The sequence below is a fragment of the Chrysochloris asiatica genome, unplaced genomic scaffold (assembly GCF_000296735.1).
Source record: "Chrysochloris asiatica unplaced genomic scaffold, ChrAsi1.0 scaffold00453, whole genome shotgun sequence".
NCBI classification, from domain to species: Eukaryota; Metazoa; Chordata; class Mammalia; order Afrosoricida; family Chrysochloridae; genus Chrysochloris; species Chrysochloris asiatica.
Window position 1 is genome coordinate 215,820 of NW_006408971.1, and position 17,810 is coordinate 233,629.

Genomic DNA, 17,810 nt, shown 5'->3' on the forward strand with positions numbered 1-17,810 from the left:
TCCCTTTTGATTTTCTAACTCTAAATCTTTGCACATTTTATTATAGTATTTGGCTTTATCTTCTTGAGCTGATCTTTGAAATTTTCTGTTCAGCTCTTGCATCTCTTCAATTCTTCCATTTGCTTTGGCTTCTCTACGTTGGAGAGCAAGTTTCAGAGTCTCTTTTGACATCCATCTTGACCTTTTCCTTCTTTCTTTTCTTCTTAATGACTTTTTGCTCTCTTCATGTATGGTGTTCTTGATGTCATCCCACAACTCCTCTGATCTTTGATCTTTAGTGTTTAATTCATCAAATCTGTTCTTCAGATGATCTCTAAATTTGTTGAAAAACCCTGATTTATTGATCCACTCTCCTATTAAAGGAGCACTCCATACTGGCATATGGTATGTGTTTCGAGGTATTGGAAATAATGAATAAAAGTGCTCTCTGATGTTCAAGTGCATGCTTTACTGAGCACAGAAATGTTCAGAGCAGTATGGTTAAATAGGTCGACGAGAGATGGCTAGATTTTAATGGTGGAACTTTTTCTGCTCCCCGGAATGATAGGGCCATGTATGACCCCAGCAGCAGTGAATCGTGGTTCTTGCAGCTCCACACCCTGACCAGCAATTGGTGGTGTTAAGTTTTTGAAATCTATCCATTCATATGGACCCTTAGGAATCTCTCATTGTTGCTTTACTTTGCATTTCCCTGATTAAAAATGATGTTCTTCATCTTTTCACGTGGTCATTTGCCATCTTTGTATTTTCTTTAGTTAGCTGTCTCTTCACATGATACTAATTTTATTTTTAATTGGCTTCTTTGTGGCCTTATTGCAGGGTTTTTAGTATTCTTTGCCATATCACAATCAGTTTGTTTTAAAAGTTCCTTCTGCCATATGAAAAAGATACAGAATGAAGTGCAGACTAAAGCCTGAAATCAATGAGGGAAACTTGAAATTGTTTAGGTGAGAGACAATGGGGTGTTTCATTGGGGTGATAGTCTAGCATTTTTCCTCAAGTAATATTCATGTTCTTCTAGTGCGTGTGTGTATGTGTACAAGCATGTTAGTGTGCTTTAGACTTTAGAATTCATTTTTAATTTCCAGTCAGCTGACTTAGTAACACACTGAAGACCAGAGAGCAGGGAATGTGCACTGTGGTTCAGGGATAATGACCAGCTATTGTCAAGAAAGCTTTGTCGTCATACATGGGCTAGCATGCTTTTATACGCTACTGCAGATACGACATAGGATTTGCTGCCTTGCCACACTAACTCTCTCCCTCCACACACATAGACATGCGTACACCTGAGAATATATTCATTAGTGACTTTGTCTATGAACGTTCATCCATAATTCTACTTTTATGCATCAGATTACAGGTCATCTGTGTTCTGAAAGCAACTGATTTGTACATGATGATGGTGGTAGATGCATGCTGTGGGTTTCCGAGGCTGTGAATCTTTACAGGAGCAAAAAAGTTTCATCTTTCTCCTGCAGAGCAGCTGGTAGACTAGAACTGCTGAACTTGCAGTTAGCAGCCCGACTTATAATCCATCATGCCACCAGGGCACCTTCTACTTTATAAATGTTGTTGCTGTTGTTAAATGCCATCGAGGAGGTTCCGACACAGAGTGAGCCTGTATAGGGCTTCCGAGGAGTGGCTAGTGAGCTTGAACAGCCAACTTTGTAGTTCAGCGTTTTAATTCACAGCACCACATCAGGACTCTCCTACTTATAAATAATTACCCTAAATAGATAGCCGGATACAGGATAAGCATTGGACCACAAGGTCAATTTGAATTTCAAAGATGGCAGTTCAAACTCACCAGCCACTCTTTGGAAACCCTATATAGGGCTGCTATGAGGAGCTCTGGTAGTGTAGTGGTTACAAATTGGGCTGCGAACCTTAAGGTCAGCGGTTCGAAACTACCAGCTGCTCCATGGGAGAAAGATGAGGCTTTCTACTCCCATGAAGATTTATACCCTCGGAAACCCTGTACAGGGTCGCTATGGGTCAGAACCGACTCGATGGCACTTAACAACAACAACAACATGAGTCAGAAGTGACTTGATGACACTTAACAACAGTAACAAATATGTAGCTGAGGAGCAGCTGGTGAGTTTGAACTGCTGACTTGTGGTCTGCAGTTCAGTTTTGATCCTATACACACACATATATATATAGTTTAATGTATATTGTCATTCTTTTCTCAGAAACTAGCTTAAGCTCTTATTTTCTGCCTACCAGTCCTTGTAGAACGGGTGAAGTTTTTAGAATGAAATGTTCTCATATATCATAGACTTGCATATCACAATATGAATTATTGTCTCTTTGAAAGGATGAGTGATGATCCGAGGGACTTTCTCTAAAGGGATGATTTATTTTATTCCTCCGGCAGGCTCTCAGGGTTTGATACTATTTTCAACTCTTTGTGGCACTTCAGTTCTCATTTGAATGTCTTATCTGAAAAGACAGTTACATCCCCTCGTGTATGTGTTCAACTTGGAGTGAGCTTAATAGAAACCTCTTATGTTTTCATTTAAAAGTATCTTCTTTCACCTGCTCCAGGACCACAACTACAGGGAAGTGAGACACAAGGCACACAAAGGGGAGCAATCCTGGAATTTCAGAATAGAGGGCAGTGGCGGTTCCAGCGTAGAATTCTCATCTTCCACAAGGGAGACCCTTGTGGCTCAAAACTTGGACTGTGGACCTCATCCTTGGCCATGGCCTGTTGGTCAGTAAAGGCTTGTGTATTGCCATGGACAGGTGTTAGTGAAGATTCCAGTGTAGAATTCTCATCGTCTACAAGGTTTATCCAGGCTTGAACCTTGGACTGTGGACCTCATCCTTGGCCATGGCCTGTTGGTCAGTGAAGGCTTGTGTATTGCCATGGACAGGTGTTAGTGGAGATTCCAGTGTAGAATTCTCATCTTCCACAAGGGAGACCCAGGCTCAAACCTTGGACTGTGGATCTCATCCTTGGCCATGGCCTGTCGGTCAATGGAGGCTTGTGTAGTGCCATGGGCAGGTGTTAGTGGAGATTCCAGACTAGGAAGAAATGTCTGGCCAGCTAATTCTGAAAAAGATTTCTACACACCCGCAACAGGTCACTGGGGTCAGTGCAGGGCCAGGCTGCACTTGGTTTTGTTGTGATTAAGGTCATCATGATCCGGACTCAACAACAGATTTGTCAGTTAGCAGCCATGGGATTTAATGGTCATCACGGGAAGACTTGAAAGATACCTGTGCTCTTAGTAGAAGAGTTTGGCATAGTCAACTGCTACAGCACCCACCCTTTGTTCCCTGCAGTCAGTTAATCTGCACCCCGCAGGATAAGCACTGGACAGCCAGATTGGTTTGAACTGCAAGGTCAAGGTCGGAAATTCAAACTCACCACCACTCCTCAGAAACCTGGTACAGGGCCACTGTGAGTCAGAATTGACTCAATGGTGCTTAACAAGATTAAGAACTTCCTCTTTGCAAAGTGCTGTGAGATTGGAGACTCAGTGGTAAACAAAGCCAGACGTGTTCCCTCACTTCACCGAGGACAAGCCAAGTGGGAAAAAGACCGTAACTCCGGAACCACAACAAAAAGGTCAAATTGAGACCATCAAACCAGCTCCAGAAGACACTCAGCTCTGAGAAAGTATAGTAGGGAAATTCAACTTGGTCTTGATCTCATTTGTAAGAACATATCTTGTCAGGATCCCATAACACACTACAGTGTGCCCCGACCTTCTGTGCCACCCTAGAGACCCACAGCTGGAGATCCTGAATGTGCATTTTCCTCATTTCTTTAGAGGTAAATCAACCTTAATTTTAATAAAAGAACAGTTGATTTTTGAGAATTTCCTAAAATAGACTAGAGTCTCAACTTAAATGATGCCAATTACTAACTCAGTGATTCGAGGCAAGTTCCTTGACTCCTATAAGTCACCGTTTTCTTAAAATTAGCACCAGTTCATCTAAACCTCTAAAGAATGCTGTGGTTATGAAATGAGATGCGGTACATAAAATGTTTAGAACCGTGTCTGGTACAGTAAACATCAGCAACAGCAATTCATAGCTGTCACATTGATCCCAATTCAAGGTGACCCCATGTGGTCCAGAGTAGAACTGTGTTATAGAGCACTCTGGTTGTAGTTTATATGAAAGCAGATTGCTCCGCTTTATTCTGCTGGCTAATGCATGGGTTAGAACTACCAACATTAGTTGTTGTTGGTAAGCACAATTCTGTCAATTCCCATCCATGTTGGTTTTGTTGATAAGTGCCGTCAAGTCAGTTCCAACCCATAGCGACCCTCTATAGGGTTTTTGAGGAGCAGCTGGTGAGCTTGAACCACTGACCTTATGATTCCAACTGACTTTGCTGTCTAGCACATTAACCCATGGTACCACACTAGGGTTTTAGCATCTTAAAATATTTATAGGAGCGCAGAACATTAGTTGTTGTTGTAATTGATTTTAAAGTGTTGTTGATTTGATTCTGACCCATAGCAACCCTATATAGGGTGTCTGAGGAGCAGCTGGTGGGTTTGAGCTGCAGACTTTGCAGTTAGCAGTCCATTGCTTACCTTACATTGCTGCAGCAGGACTACTCCATGAGCAAATTGCTTAGACCTCCCCCCCCCCCCCCCCCCAGAGACCTAATTGCTTAATAAATGAAGATACCAGGGCCAGTTGTTATGAAGTCACCTCCAACTCCAGGGTGACCCATATGTATCAGAGTAGAACTGCTCTCCGTAGGGTTTTCCATAGCTGCAGATCAGCAGGCTTTTCTTATAAGGTGTCTCTGGGTGGATGTGACTCTCCAACCCTTTGGTTAGCAGTGGAGCTCAGGAATCCAGACCCCAGTAAGTTAGTAGTGTGGATACTATTTTTCCTTCCTCACCAGCATCAAGAGCAGCTATAAGAAAGGAAGAAAAAGGAAGGAAGGAAGGAAGGAAGGAAGGAAGGAAGGAAGGAAGGAAGGAAGGAAAGAAAGGAAAGAAAGGAAAGAAAGGAAAGAAAGGAAAGAAAGGAAAGAAAGGAAAGAAAGGAAAGAAAGGAAAGAAAGAAAAGAAAGCATCCCTTGGCTATGGGTTTCTTATATTTGTTCCCCATCTGAGGGGCCTAAGAATAGTTCACACTGGGATAGATTCACAATTATGAGAAACACCTAAAGCATGTTAATCATCTCTTCTCTTCTTGTAAATTTCATTAAGGTAAAGAACGTGAGATAGACTAATGGAATGTTCCATCATTTTTCCATTAGGTTTAATTTAAATACTTATAGGAATGTCATAAAGAGTATTTTTCTGAATGCAGGGATACAATTCTACTTAAAATTTAAAAACATGAATTTATACTATCCCATCATCTAAACTATTAGATATTTGACTTCAGCAGAATATACCTTTGTAAGATATTTACCGTAGAAATATTACTTACGAAAATAAATATGACAGAAAGTTTATATGCATAAACCTGTTAAAAATGGAGTTATCCATTAGATATTTGACATTCACTGAGATGACTCTTGTCATCTGACCTTTAATAGTGATGCCCAGTGAATTCTGACCTTGTTGGGAGAGACCTTTCCTGAACTCCATGCTGCAGCTGGTACCTCTGATGCTCCCTGATGCACTGCATGGACCGATGACTGTGTGGGTCACAACAGTACTTCTTGTGGTTTTCATTAGCTAATTTTTCACAAGTAGATCACCTGGCCTTGCTTCTAAAGCACCTTAAGGTGGATGTGAACTTGAGCCTCCTGGGACTTGGCTGTACTGGTTTCCCCTCACGTTCTCCCATTGCACCTTCACAGTTAACAGGGTCTCTGACTTCATGCTGTCTTATTCGAGCATCAGAGGGGCTGTGTCATTGTCCTGCCTGTTCATTTTATTTATAAAGCACATCTAACATCAGATTGAATCCTGAGGAGATGGTAACAAACTGGCTGCTCAGACAAATGAATTCTGTGGTGTTATTTTGGCATACTGGAGATGTTCTTCTCCATGCAGATATCTGTTGCTGGGTGTTCAGGAATCCTTGCGATACCATAGAACAAGGAACACATTTTTCAGTTGCTTAATCCACTGCACCACCAAGTTTTTTAAAAGTTGTCTCCACAGTGTTTCTTACAAACTTTTGTTGTGTCAGCTACTTTGCTTAGCTCTAAACTGAGGAGTCCTGGTGGCTACTTGGAAAGTTGACAGTTCAAACCTACCCAGGACTTCTCTGGGTGAAAGTTCTGGAAATCTGCATCCAGAAAAATTACAGCGTAGGAAACCCTATGGGGCAGTTCCACGCTGTCACATGGGTTCAACAAAAGTAGAATGGACAGCAGCCACCCACAGCAGACTTACCAAGCTCAATAAAAGACTTAATCACTCCTGCAAAGATATTAAATGCAGAACAGGAGAAAACAAACAGTTAAACAAAATAAAACAAACCCACTTTTAAAATCTCATGGTAGATGTCTTTACAGGGGAGTCCTGGGGCGTTCTGGTGTGGAACTATAGGATAAGTACTGGACCACAAGGTCAGTTTGAAGTGCAAGATCAGTAGTTCAAACTCAACAGCCACTCCTCAGAAACTCTATATAGGGTAGTTATGAGTTGGAACCAACTCAAAGGCACTCAACATCAGCAAGAACGCGGGGTAGGCTAGGCATCTTGCTGCACACAGGGCACACATTTTGAGAACCAGGGAAACTTTTCCAGAGCTGGTGTCATCTTATCTGCAGCTGAGCAACATCTCCTATCTCCATGTTAGTTATTGGCATGGTTGGTGGTTAAAGTCTACCTCGCACTCTGCAGGAGAAAGATGAGGCTTTCTGCTGCCAAAAATTTTTACAGCCTCAAAAATCCTCTAGTGGGTCAATATGATTCAGAATTGACTCCACGGCACTTCACAGCAACAACAAAGGTTCGTGATGGTCACCCCTAACTCTCAACAGCAAATATATAACAACATCAACAAGAATGAAAATATAGTTGTTGTTGTTGTTAAGTCTCATTGATCTGGAGCAGGGCTGTGTTTTCAAGAGGGACAGCAGAGGAGGCAGAAGACCGGATGTTTGTAAGCAGCTGCCACAGGAAATTATGCTGAGCAAATCTAAGACGCATAGGTCTGTTTCAATGTCTAGTGTGGAATATAATATCTCACATAAGAAAATAAATGATTACTACAGTCTGTTGAGATTCTTTGTGTAAAATCCTAGGTGTGTGAAAATAAAAACTAAAACTCCAACCTGTATAAAATCTTGTCTGTTTTCTCCCTGGGACTCTGGCCTCTTCCTTCTGAACCTCCCTCCTAGTCACCAGAGTGGAGGTTTCAATACAGGCTGCACAGTATCTGATCGTGAGCAGGCCAGACTCTTGAACATTCGAATGCTACCATGTGACGTTGACACACGGAACTGCATCTCACTGAGTTCCTGGAGCTTCATATCCCTGGATCTTGTCTCCAAAACCATTGGTGGAGTTCTGGTTCCGAGCGTAGAATGTAAAGCCCATTTCCCTGTGTGTGCTCGTGCATACCAGGAGCCCTGGTGGCCCAGTGTTTAAGTGCTCAACTACTAACTGAAAATTCAGCAGTTCATACCCACCAGCCCTTCTGCTTCCATAAATGATAAAGTCTTGGAAATTCTATGGGACAGTTGTATTCAATATGAGTCAAAATCAACAGTCAAAATCAACTTGAAGGCACAGAACAACAACCCATGTGCATGTGTGTACATATGTAAGCACATGCATATCCTTACACAATGGATCATACAAGAGCTAGGTTGCCTTGATTGTCTAGGTCTCTTGAATTTTCAATCTTTGACACTGTTCTTTCATTTATTTTATAGAAAAATATTTGAGTTTTCCTTTTCTTACAGTTTATTACCTTTCACAGATTTGAATGCATGTAGTTTTATGTATATATGTGTGTGTCTCCGTGCATACATATATACAAGGGGGCTTCAAAAAGTTCATGGAAAAATTCCAGTATCTTTTCACTCCACTTTTTTCATGAACTTATTGAAGCTTCTTAGTATGTGTATATATGCGTCTACACACACATCCATATTTATGTATGTATGCATGCACATGTGGACTCCTGGTATGGCACTGTAGGATCAGCCCTGGACTGAAAACCACAAGGTTATAAGTTCAAACCCACCAGAAGATCTTCAGAAACTGAATACAGGGTTCATATTCAGTTGGATGCAACTCAACAACACCTACATTGATATGCAACTCAACAACACCTACATAAAAACAACAACACCTACATTGATATGCAGGTTTGTGGATAATGAATTTCCCTGCCCTGAGGGAATTGGTCCCTGGTATGAGAGGGTGAGAAGACAGGTGTGTTTGTTTTCTGATGATGTGAGAAATGACAGAAAGCTGCTCTGAAGGCTACAGCAGTGTATGGAAGAACATCTCAATTAGACTCCAGATAAGATGGGTAGACATGGGGCACACGGAGGGGTCAGAATATCTTCTTGGAATGCATGAGCTGAAATGTAATGAATTTTGAAGCACAAACAGAAGATCACTACAACAAGGAAGATAAGGAAATGCTCTGATACAGCAGTGTAGCAGTGTTGTTGTTGTTGGTGGTGGTGGTGGTGGTAGTGGTGGTGTTCGGTGCCATGGAGTCAGTACTGACTCATAGCGACCTTATGCACAGCAGAACGACACACTGCCCTATCCTGGGCCAACCTCACTACTGTTGCCACGCTTGACTCCATCTATGCTGCTACTTGGCCAGTCCATCTCGACGTAGCAGTAGCTTTGCCAAATTCTCTTTCTCCACGTGACACCTGAACAGTTCATTAGAGTCTGTGGTTTGGATTCTGAAAGGCAACAACAGGTTTACAGTGTATCGTGTGTCTTACTGGAGGGAACATAATTTTCTGCGCTTGAAAAAAAAAAAAAAGATTAAGAATTAGATGCGGGTTTCCTATCATTGATGAAAGATTGGGTCAATGATTCTTGGTTTGCAACAATCAAAGCTGACATATGCCTCGTAGCATCTTGAAGAATCTGCTCTCTGTTGATAATTGAAATGCTAGACTGTTCTTCAAGAGATGTTGGAATGTTCCTTCTGTCTGTTTTGATTTCAGCTGTCAGTGTATCACATGCTACTTACGATCCTGCTAAGATGTAGGGGCTTGTGTGAGGATGCCATTTCGCAAAGCTGAGTACCTGGCAGAGCAATAAACACTACTGCCCTGGAGCTATGAGATACATCCATGATGGTCTTCCTTTCTGGGGAGGTGGGTAGAAGACCACTTTCGTCTTTGAAAATCCTTGCTAAGAAGGAGGAGGTTTGATCTGTCACCTTCCCAAGGCCATTGAAGTTCCTGATTTTGGCCTCTGTGTCCTTATCCTACTTCCAGAGCTATTGAAATGTCTCCAGATGTATTTCTGTAGTCAAGTTGACTAGATCCCTAAGAAATACCCCTGGTGAGTTTCACCAGGAGGAGCATTTGCTGCTGAACTCACTGACAGTCTGGTGGAGGAAGGTACGGCTGCCCTGGGAACTTGGGTCACTGGCTGAGAGTGGCTGAGATTTGAGGGTGTCATGGTGTATTCTGGTCACACATTGGAAGAGGAATACTTGAAGCCTTTCACTACAAAGAGTCAGCTGTGTTCTCAGTTTCCTAAGAGCATCTCTGGATCCCCTCTCCAGGAACCACAAAGCCATTAGTGTCATCCCATGCTGTGCTCACGTATTTGCATTTTAAGTAAATGCTTTATGTGAGCATTACATACTTCTACAGAATATATATGTCCATACATACATATATACAAGATGGCTTAAAAATGTTCCTGGAAAAATTCCAGTATCTTTTAGTTCTAGTTTTCCATGAACCATATTTTCATAATGTATAGAATTTTCATAGTTTTATTGAGGTTCTTGAGGTATAATTTATACTGAAAAATCCAAACTAGATTCTGAAGAGGACATATATAACAAAAGATGCATTGCTTATGTTAGATGGAACTTAACTGATAGCAGAGAACACCAGAAAGATGTTTATCTGTATTTTATTGACAGTGCAAAGACATTCAACTGTGTGGATCATGACAAATTATTGATCATATTGTGAAGAATGGAAATTCAGCACACTTAATTGAGCTCATGAAGAGCATCTTCATAGAACGTTGTTGTTGTTGTTAAGTGCCATCGAGTTGATTCCTACCCACAGCGACCCTGCACAGGGTTTCCAAGGAGCAGCTGGTGTGCTTGAACCACCAACCTTGCAGTTCAAACGACTTTGCAGTCTGATGCATTAGCCCACAGTGCCACACCAGGACTCCAGTCATAAAATAAGACATGGTTATTCAAACAGAAACAGGAGAAACTGTGGTCTAAAGTTGGGAAAGGTGTGGTCACAGTTTTATTCACCAGATTTTTACTGAATAAATAATCCAAGAAACTGAACTATATGAAGAAGAATTTAGCATTATTGGATGAAGACTCTTTTAATAAGCTATGTAAGTAGACGACACAGCCTTACTTACGGAAAGTAAAGAGGACTTGAAGCACGTATTGTTGCAGATCAAACACTGTGGTGTTTGTATGGCTTACATTCCAACATGAAATGAATATTTTCACAGGACAGATATGCAATATCATGATAAACAAAGACAATTTTGAAGTTGTTGAAGATTTCATTTTACTTGAACCCACGCCAATGGCCATGGAAGTAGGAGTCCAGAAAGTGTATTTTATTGGCCACATCTTCTTTAAAGTGTTAAAAATCAGAGATGCCAGTTTGAGAACTAAGGTTCACCTGACCCAATCCATGGTAGTTTCAGTCACCTAAAATGCATGTGAATGTTAATTAATGAATAAGGGAGACTGGAGACAAAAAAAATTGGTAAATGAATTATGGTATTGACAAGGTATATTGCCAGAAGAAGGAACAAATCTGCCTTGAAAGAAAGACAGTCAGAATGCCCCTTAGTAGCAAAGACGGTGAGATTTATTTCCATTTACTTTGGACCTGCTATTAGGAAGGACTAGTTCCTGGAGAAGGACTTTGTTAGGCAGAGAGTTAGCAAAACGAGAAGACCCTGAGCAAGGAGAACCTACAATATCACTGCAAGAATGGGCTCAATCATAGTAAAGCTTATGGTGAATGTCTCTTCATTCTGTCGTCTGGGAACTGGCTGGAGGTAGCTTACACATCATGAAAGCTGCCCATTGGAAGATGAATGTATGCGATTTTTGTAATCGTCTCCCCTGTCCTGTCTTAGAACACCTCCAGCATTCTAAAGGGTTTTCTTGTGCAATGAGACGCCATCTATATTTTCATCCTCAGCACAAGCAAATAGGATTTCTACATTTTGTACTGCTTTGAAATTTCAATGAAATGGAACTGTATAATATGTAATCTCTTGTCCACCTCATTTCCATCAGCATACTTGTTCTGAGAATTTTCTGTTACTGCATGTATAATTCTTACCAGTGAACACAATTGCCTTATATGAATATGCCAAATTTTGTATATCCATTTTGCAATTATTGGATATTTGTGTAGTTTCTAGTTTGGGATTGTTATGTCTGATTATGACTATTTGAATATAATTCATTGTGTGGACATATGCTTCATTTCTCTAGGTTACATAGTTGGGAGAACAGTTGCTGAGTATACCACTAAAGTCAATTTGGACTCATGACGGGCCACCATGTGTGTTAGAAATGAACTATGCTCCATATTCAGTGTCCATTTTAGGGGAATGGGATTTCCAGGTGTTGCTTCCCAGGGACCTCTAGATCAACTCTGTTGCTGTTGTTGTTGTTAGGTTCCATCCGTCAGTACTCACTCATAGCGACCCTATGCACAACAGAATGAAACACTGCCTGGTCCTGGGCCAACCTCACAATCACTGCTACACTTGAGTCCCTTGATGCTGCCACTTTGCCAATCCATCTCGCTGGCGCTCTTCCTCTTTTTCTCGACCCTCTACCTCATCAAACATGATATCCTTCTCCAGCGACTGGTCCCTCCTGACAATATGTCCGAAGTATGAGAGACGAAGTTTGGCCATCCTGGCCTCCAAAGAGCATTCTGGCTGCAATTCTTCCAACATGATCTGTTGGTTCTTTTGGCAGCCCATGGTACTTTCAATATTCTCCTCCAACACCATAACTCAAAAGCATCAGTTCTCATTTGGTCTGCCTTGTTCACTGTTCAGCTTTCGCATGCATATGAGGTTATTGAAAATACCATTCCTTGGGTCAAGTGCACCTTAGTCCTCAAGCTGACATCTTTGCTCTTCAACACTTTAAAAAGGTCTTGTCAATAGATTTGCCTAATGCAGTACGTCGTTTGATTTCTTGACTGCTGTTTCCATGAGTGTTGATAGTTGATCTGAGAATGAAGTCCTTGATAACTTCCATCTTGTCTCCATTGATAAGAATGGTCCAGTGGTGAGAATTTTTGTTTTCTTTCCATTGAGATGCAATCCATACCGAAGGTTGTGGTCCTTGATCTTCATCAGTAAGTATTTTAAGCCCTCTTCGCTTTGAGCAAGCAAGGTTATATCATCTGCTTATCTCTGAAATGTCTGTTAACAGCTGCTTGCATTAACTATGTATATCACACAGGGACTCTAATACAAGCTCTGTAGGATAAGCACTCAATTGTTAGCCACAGGTCAGTTGGAGACCACCAGCCTTCTGCATGGGGAAGATGAGGCTTTCTACGCCCTCAAAGATTACAGCCTCTGAAATCCTGTTCAGAGTTGCTATTACTTGGGACCAACTGAACAGCATTTAACAACAAGAAAACCTATTTAGCATTTTAAACAACCATCCAGGTTTCTCTAAATTAGGTGTAACATTCTGTGCCCCCATCATAGACAGGTGGAGGGGTTTCGTTTGCTGATCATTCCTTGGTATTGTCTGTCTTTCCATGGTAGTCATTCTGTTTGGTATGGTTTCAGTGAAGTTTCCTCTTATTACTACTTTTTTTCTAGCAATGTTTATTGTTGTTGTTAAGTGACTTTAAGTAGGCTGCTACTCATAGCAACCATGTAAAGGGTTTCCAAGGCAATACATCTTCACAGCCTTGTGGTTGGTAGCCCAGTATTTATACTGTAGCGCCACCACGTTTCCACATTTAACATAAGCTTGTTTATTAGCCATCTCTCTTGTGTAGTGAAATGTCTGTTTCAGTCTTCTGCTCAATTCTGTCATTTTATGAGTCTTACCAGGCACTGGAATGCTTCCTGTGTATGTAGAAGTTTGGCTCTCTGTCCTTTGCAGGAAAGAACTCAGTTCATCAACTTCGTAAAAACGTTTTGTGTATTACAGAAATGATGCCCCGAGGTCGTGTAACCTGAGATGTGGTTGTATACAATTAGTGTTTTCAATAGCAAATGGGATTCTAAATCCAACTCTGGAATGAAAATCATTATTTCGCTCCCTATTGGCTCTCTGTCTTATTGCATATATTTTTTGCTAATTCATGGCTAAAGAGCATAAAGCAGCCGGTCCCATAAGGCATTGAACAGGATTTCCCCTGCAACTTTTCCATGAATCACTACGTGTTATTGATTCTGATTAATACAAGAACTCCTAAACATTGTGTAAGTAACGCAGATGAATCCAATGCTTTTTGGGCAGACACTTCCTAGATCCTGAAGGATTTCCATCAGCCAATTGTAGTGATGATGCTGAGTTGCATGGCACTATTGTTCCAACTGTAAATTTGCGGATTGATTACCCCAGAGCCCAGCTCATGTTGTGCTGTTGTTTTGCTTTCTTCTTTATTATGTTTGGAATCCTACATGGCAGGGGGCTGCTACCCACTAGAGAGTCACCTTGGGACTTCTAATATGGAAATCTAAATGAATTCTTTGTTGCTGTAAATTACAAACAGAACAACAGTAGCCTGCTCCCATGCTTATAAATATGTATGTTCTCCCACCAATGAAATTATGGTGAAGGCTACATCAAAGTGAATTAGCGCCTGTCATAGACATTTGATAGGTCATTCGGTGCTGTAATTTCACTCCCTTCCTTCAGAGTTGTGACATAATAGCCAAACCCTGCAGCTAGCTCTCCAGCTCCCATTGTGGTTAACAACAGTTCAAATGTAGAAATAAATCACCTGTACATTTCTTCTATGAAGCAGGAAGCAAATTGAAAAACTAAATTTTTACAATCAGAATGAATTAGACTGTGTTTAGACTCTGAATATTGGTTAATAGTTTTGACCATGCTAGTCTCATGTTACTGTGCACCTAAATGTTCTAAAAATATATGGTAAATGAATGTCTTCATTTTCTTAAGAAGCTTCTAACACCAAAAGTCCTCTTCATTTTAACTACAAGTCTTAGACATCTATTTGTTTGACCCTATGACTTTCTTGGTCTTCTTAACCTGAAGAATTCTACCTGAAGCATAAGTTGAATTACTCCTTCACAACAGAGTGGTAAGAAACTATTAAATGAAGTCTCATTATTAACACAAGTATCAATCCCCAATATGCTTTTTAAATGTTGCAGAGTTTTTTGTGTTTTTTTAAGGAGCGAATCCAACCTTTGTTAGAGGATTTCGAAGTTTAATGAGAAAAAATTTGAATAGGGACAAACTTACCTGGTTTGTGGTTTAAAGATTATTACACATCAGCCAAGACGGATGAGGTAAAAGAAACGAAAGTGACCAGGCAAAAGAAACAAAAAGTGAAAACAAATGATCGATTCAATTAAAGGAAGCAGAAAACAGAAGAGAAGATAGTAGGGAAGAGGGAAGAAATAGCAAATAAAAGGCCAGTTTTAGACTGAAAAGAAGACATACCTGCAGAAGTCTCTAAACTAGTTTCCATCACTTCCTCTTCTATCTTTCAAGTTCTGTGTTCATGACGCCACTCATGCTGTCTTACTAAAAGCCAAATGTCTCATCCACTGGGATTTTCATTTTATTTCATATTCATCCAGTCAGTCATAGCAACACTTAACGTGGTTGCTCCGCTGTTGTTTTTACAGACTGTATGCTTATGGAGTAATCATGAAATTCCAAATATTTTCAGTTGCCTTCGCCCAATTATCTGTGGGATTTCTGTGGGATTTCCTAATGTAAGTCCTGGTATGGTGCTGTGGACCAGCCTGCAAAGCCATTTGAACTGCAAGGTTGGCAGTTATAGTTCACCAGCTGCTCTTTGGACCTATACCGGGTCGCTATGGACTGGAAACCATTTGAAGACACTTAAGAAAAACAACAATGAGTCCATATCCTTTAGAGATTCCTCAGGAGCATGGGTTTCATTAGAGGCTATGATGCACTGTCTTTCAGGTCTGTAGGACCTAAAATACCAAAATACCCAAGTAGATTTTATTCTTCTTATTGGAAAATATCAAACCTTGTTGTGGTGCTGTAGGATATGCACTGAACTGCTAACCACAAGGTCAGTAGTTCAAACCCACAATCCAGTCCTTGAAAACTGTCTACAAGGTCACATTGAGTCAGAATCAACTCAACACCACTTAACAACACATATCTAAATGTTACTTTTCTTGTTGTTTTTTGTATTATTTGTTTGTTCAAGAGTCAAAGTGACGTTGCCTTTGTTAGTTTCACTTTGTTCTTTCAAATATCTACCCAATTGAATATATAATACTTTTTTTAAGTCAGTTGAAAAGTTTTTAAAGTCCATTTGATACTCTTCTTTGCCAAATTGAAGGAATTAGAATAACAGTATATGCATGCTTGTTTTATTGCTATTGCTCACTGCTTTGCTGTAGGCCCTGACTCATGGTTACCCCATACTTAATGGAACCTAATGAAACATGACTTGGTTTTGAGCCATCCCCAAGATCATTGGTGGAGGAAACCACTGTGATCCATATTGTTTTCATTGACTGATTTTCATAAGTGGATGACCAGAGCGATCTTCCTGGTCTATCTCAGTCTGGAAGCTTTATTGAAAGCTGTTCAGTACCATAGTAACATGCAACCTTCACTGACAGATGGGTGGTGGGTGTACTTGAGGAGCAGTGTCCGTAAATGAACCTGATGTCCTGCATGAGAAGCTAAGATTCTCCCACTGACCCACCACTGTCTTTCCTCGCTTCTTTAATGATAGCCCTACATTCATGTAAGAGTCATATGACATAGGATTATATCCATAATTCTCCTTTAGATTTGTACCGAGAGGTTTCTCATTCGCTCATTGTTCCATTTGATGCTCTGTCTCCCTCTCCCTCTGGTAAACACTCATATTTATTAGTCACAATGCTATGTATATTTGGATATTCTCAAGTTATTTGTTTAAATATGGAAGAATTTTTTTCCAAGCGAGAATGGTGAATGAAAGTATTGAACCATTCATACATGTTTCCATGGACAGTGGCCATCTACGATGGGCCTGCCTCCTTGACACTGTACAAGGTACATACGCATGATGAAAATGTTCCAGTTCCACTAGATCACCAGGGTCTGCTTGCCTTGAACCATGCTTCTGATCTATTCTATCGCACACACACAGTGGAGATCAGTCATGGTTCTTCACTGACATGGGATGACACAAAAGATATTAAAATCCAAATGAAAACAAAACAAAAACCCTTATACTTTGATTTTAAAGCTAGGAATTTCTGATAAGGTTATGAAGCAACTATTTTGATTTCCAGAGCATTTAAAATATATCTATATCTATCTATCTATCTATCTATCTATCTATCTATCTATCTATCTATCTATAATATATTTATGAGGCATGTGAGTGAATGTGATTCTGTTAGAACATCAAATAACAAGAAAAAGCTGTTTTTCCACAAATCACATTTCAGGTTCAGGAAAATTAATCTACAAAGGTTAAGAGAACATTAAAAAAAAATAACACCCTAATCTGTGATAGCTTCCCATTTTCTCCCATCTGAAATCAGTGCCTGGGCCATCTAAGAACATCAGTCGCTCATTCAGCCCATCTTGTGAACCATACTAGTCATTACTGCTGCTGCTATGTGCTGTCTAGTCAGTTCTGGTTCCTGATTCCTAGCAAACAGAGTTTCTGAGACTGTAAACCTTCAGAGGAGCAGAAAGACGACATCCGTCTCCTGCAGAGCTGTTGGTGGATTTGAACTGCTGACCTTGCATTATCATCCAATTGCATAGCCCACTACATCACCAGCATCACAGGTCCTTAGAGCTCTTTACTTACTGGGATGATAGGGCCTGCAGAGCTTAGCATCTCAATTTCTTCTTTTTTGTTAATGGGGATAAAGGCTAATTATGACCTTGATTAATAGCACTTTGAGTTTGGGCAAAAGTGGGTTTCTTGTTCTCCCAGAAAACTTGGAGCTGCACCCCAAGCCCCCTGATGCCTCTTCAACTGGAGAAAAAAAGAATAGGATGTGCCCACTGTAGGAGGCTCAGCACCCTCCATAAGCTGGTACACAGACGACCCAAGGAATAGAGCAGGAAGAATAGTGACACCTGATTCTGAACGTCAAGGAGGGCAAAGGTCTTGACAATCAAAGGCTTTGGTGGATTTTCATGAGTTTTCTTTTGGTATTCTCTGCTTTCAGCCAAGATCCATCAGACATCAGCAATGATAAACGTTGTTCCACGTCCTCTTCTGAGTCCAGGTTGAACCTCTGAAAATTCTCTGTCAATGTATGGTTGCAGTCATTTCTGTATTACCTTTAATAAACTTTTACTCTCAAGGGATATCAAAGACATTGTCCGATGATTTCCGCATTCCATTGGGTCACCTCTCTTTGGAATAGACACAAATACAACTCTCTTCCAATCAATTGGCCAGATAGTTGTCTTCCAAATTGCTTAAAATAGATGAATGAGTGCCTCCAGTGCTGCCTCACTTT

At 40.7% G+C, this 17,810-nt stretch overlaps 1 protein-coding gene across 1 annotated transcript in view; it reads left to right on the forward strand.

Moving 5' to 3' along the window:
* The window catches only part of PARK2 (parkin RBR E3 ubiquitin protein ligase), a gene marked incomplete at its 5' end in the record, with an annotated part of 1,031,565 nt that overhangs the window by 206,177 nt on the left and 807,578 nt on the right, over window positions 1-17,810 (forward strand). The window lies entirely within an intron of this gene.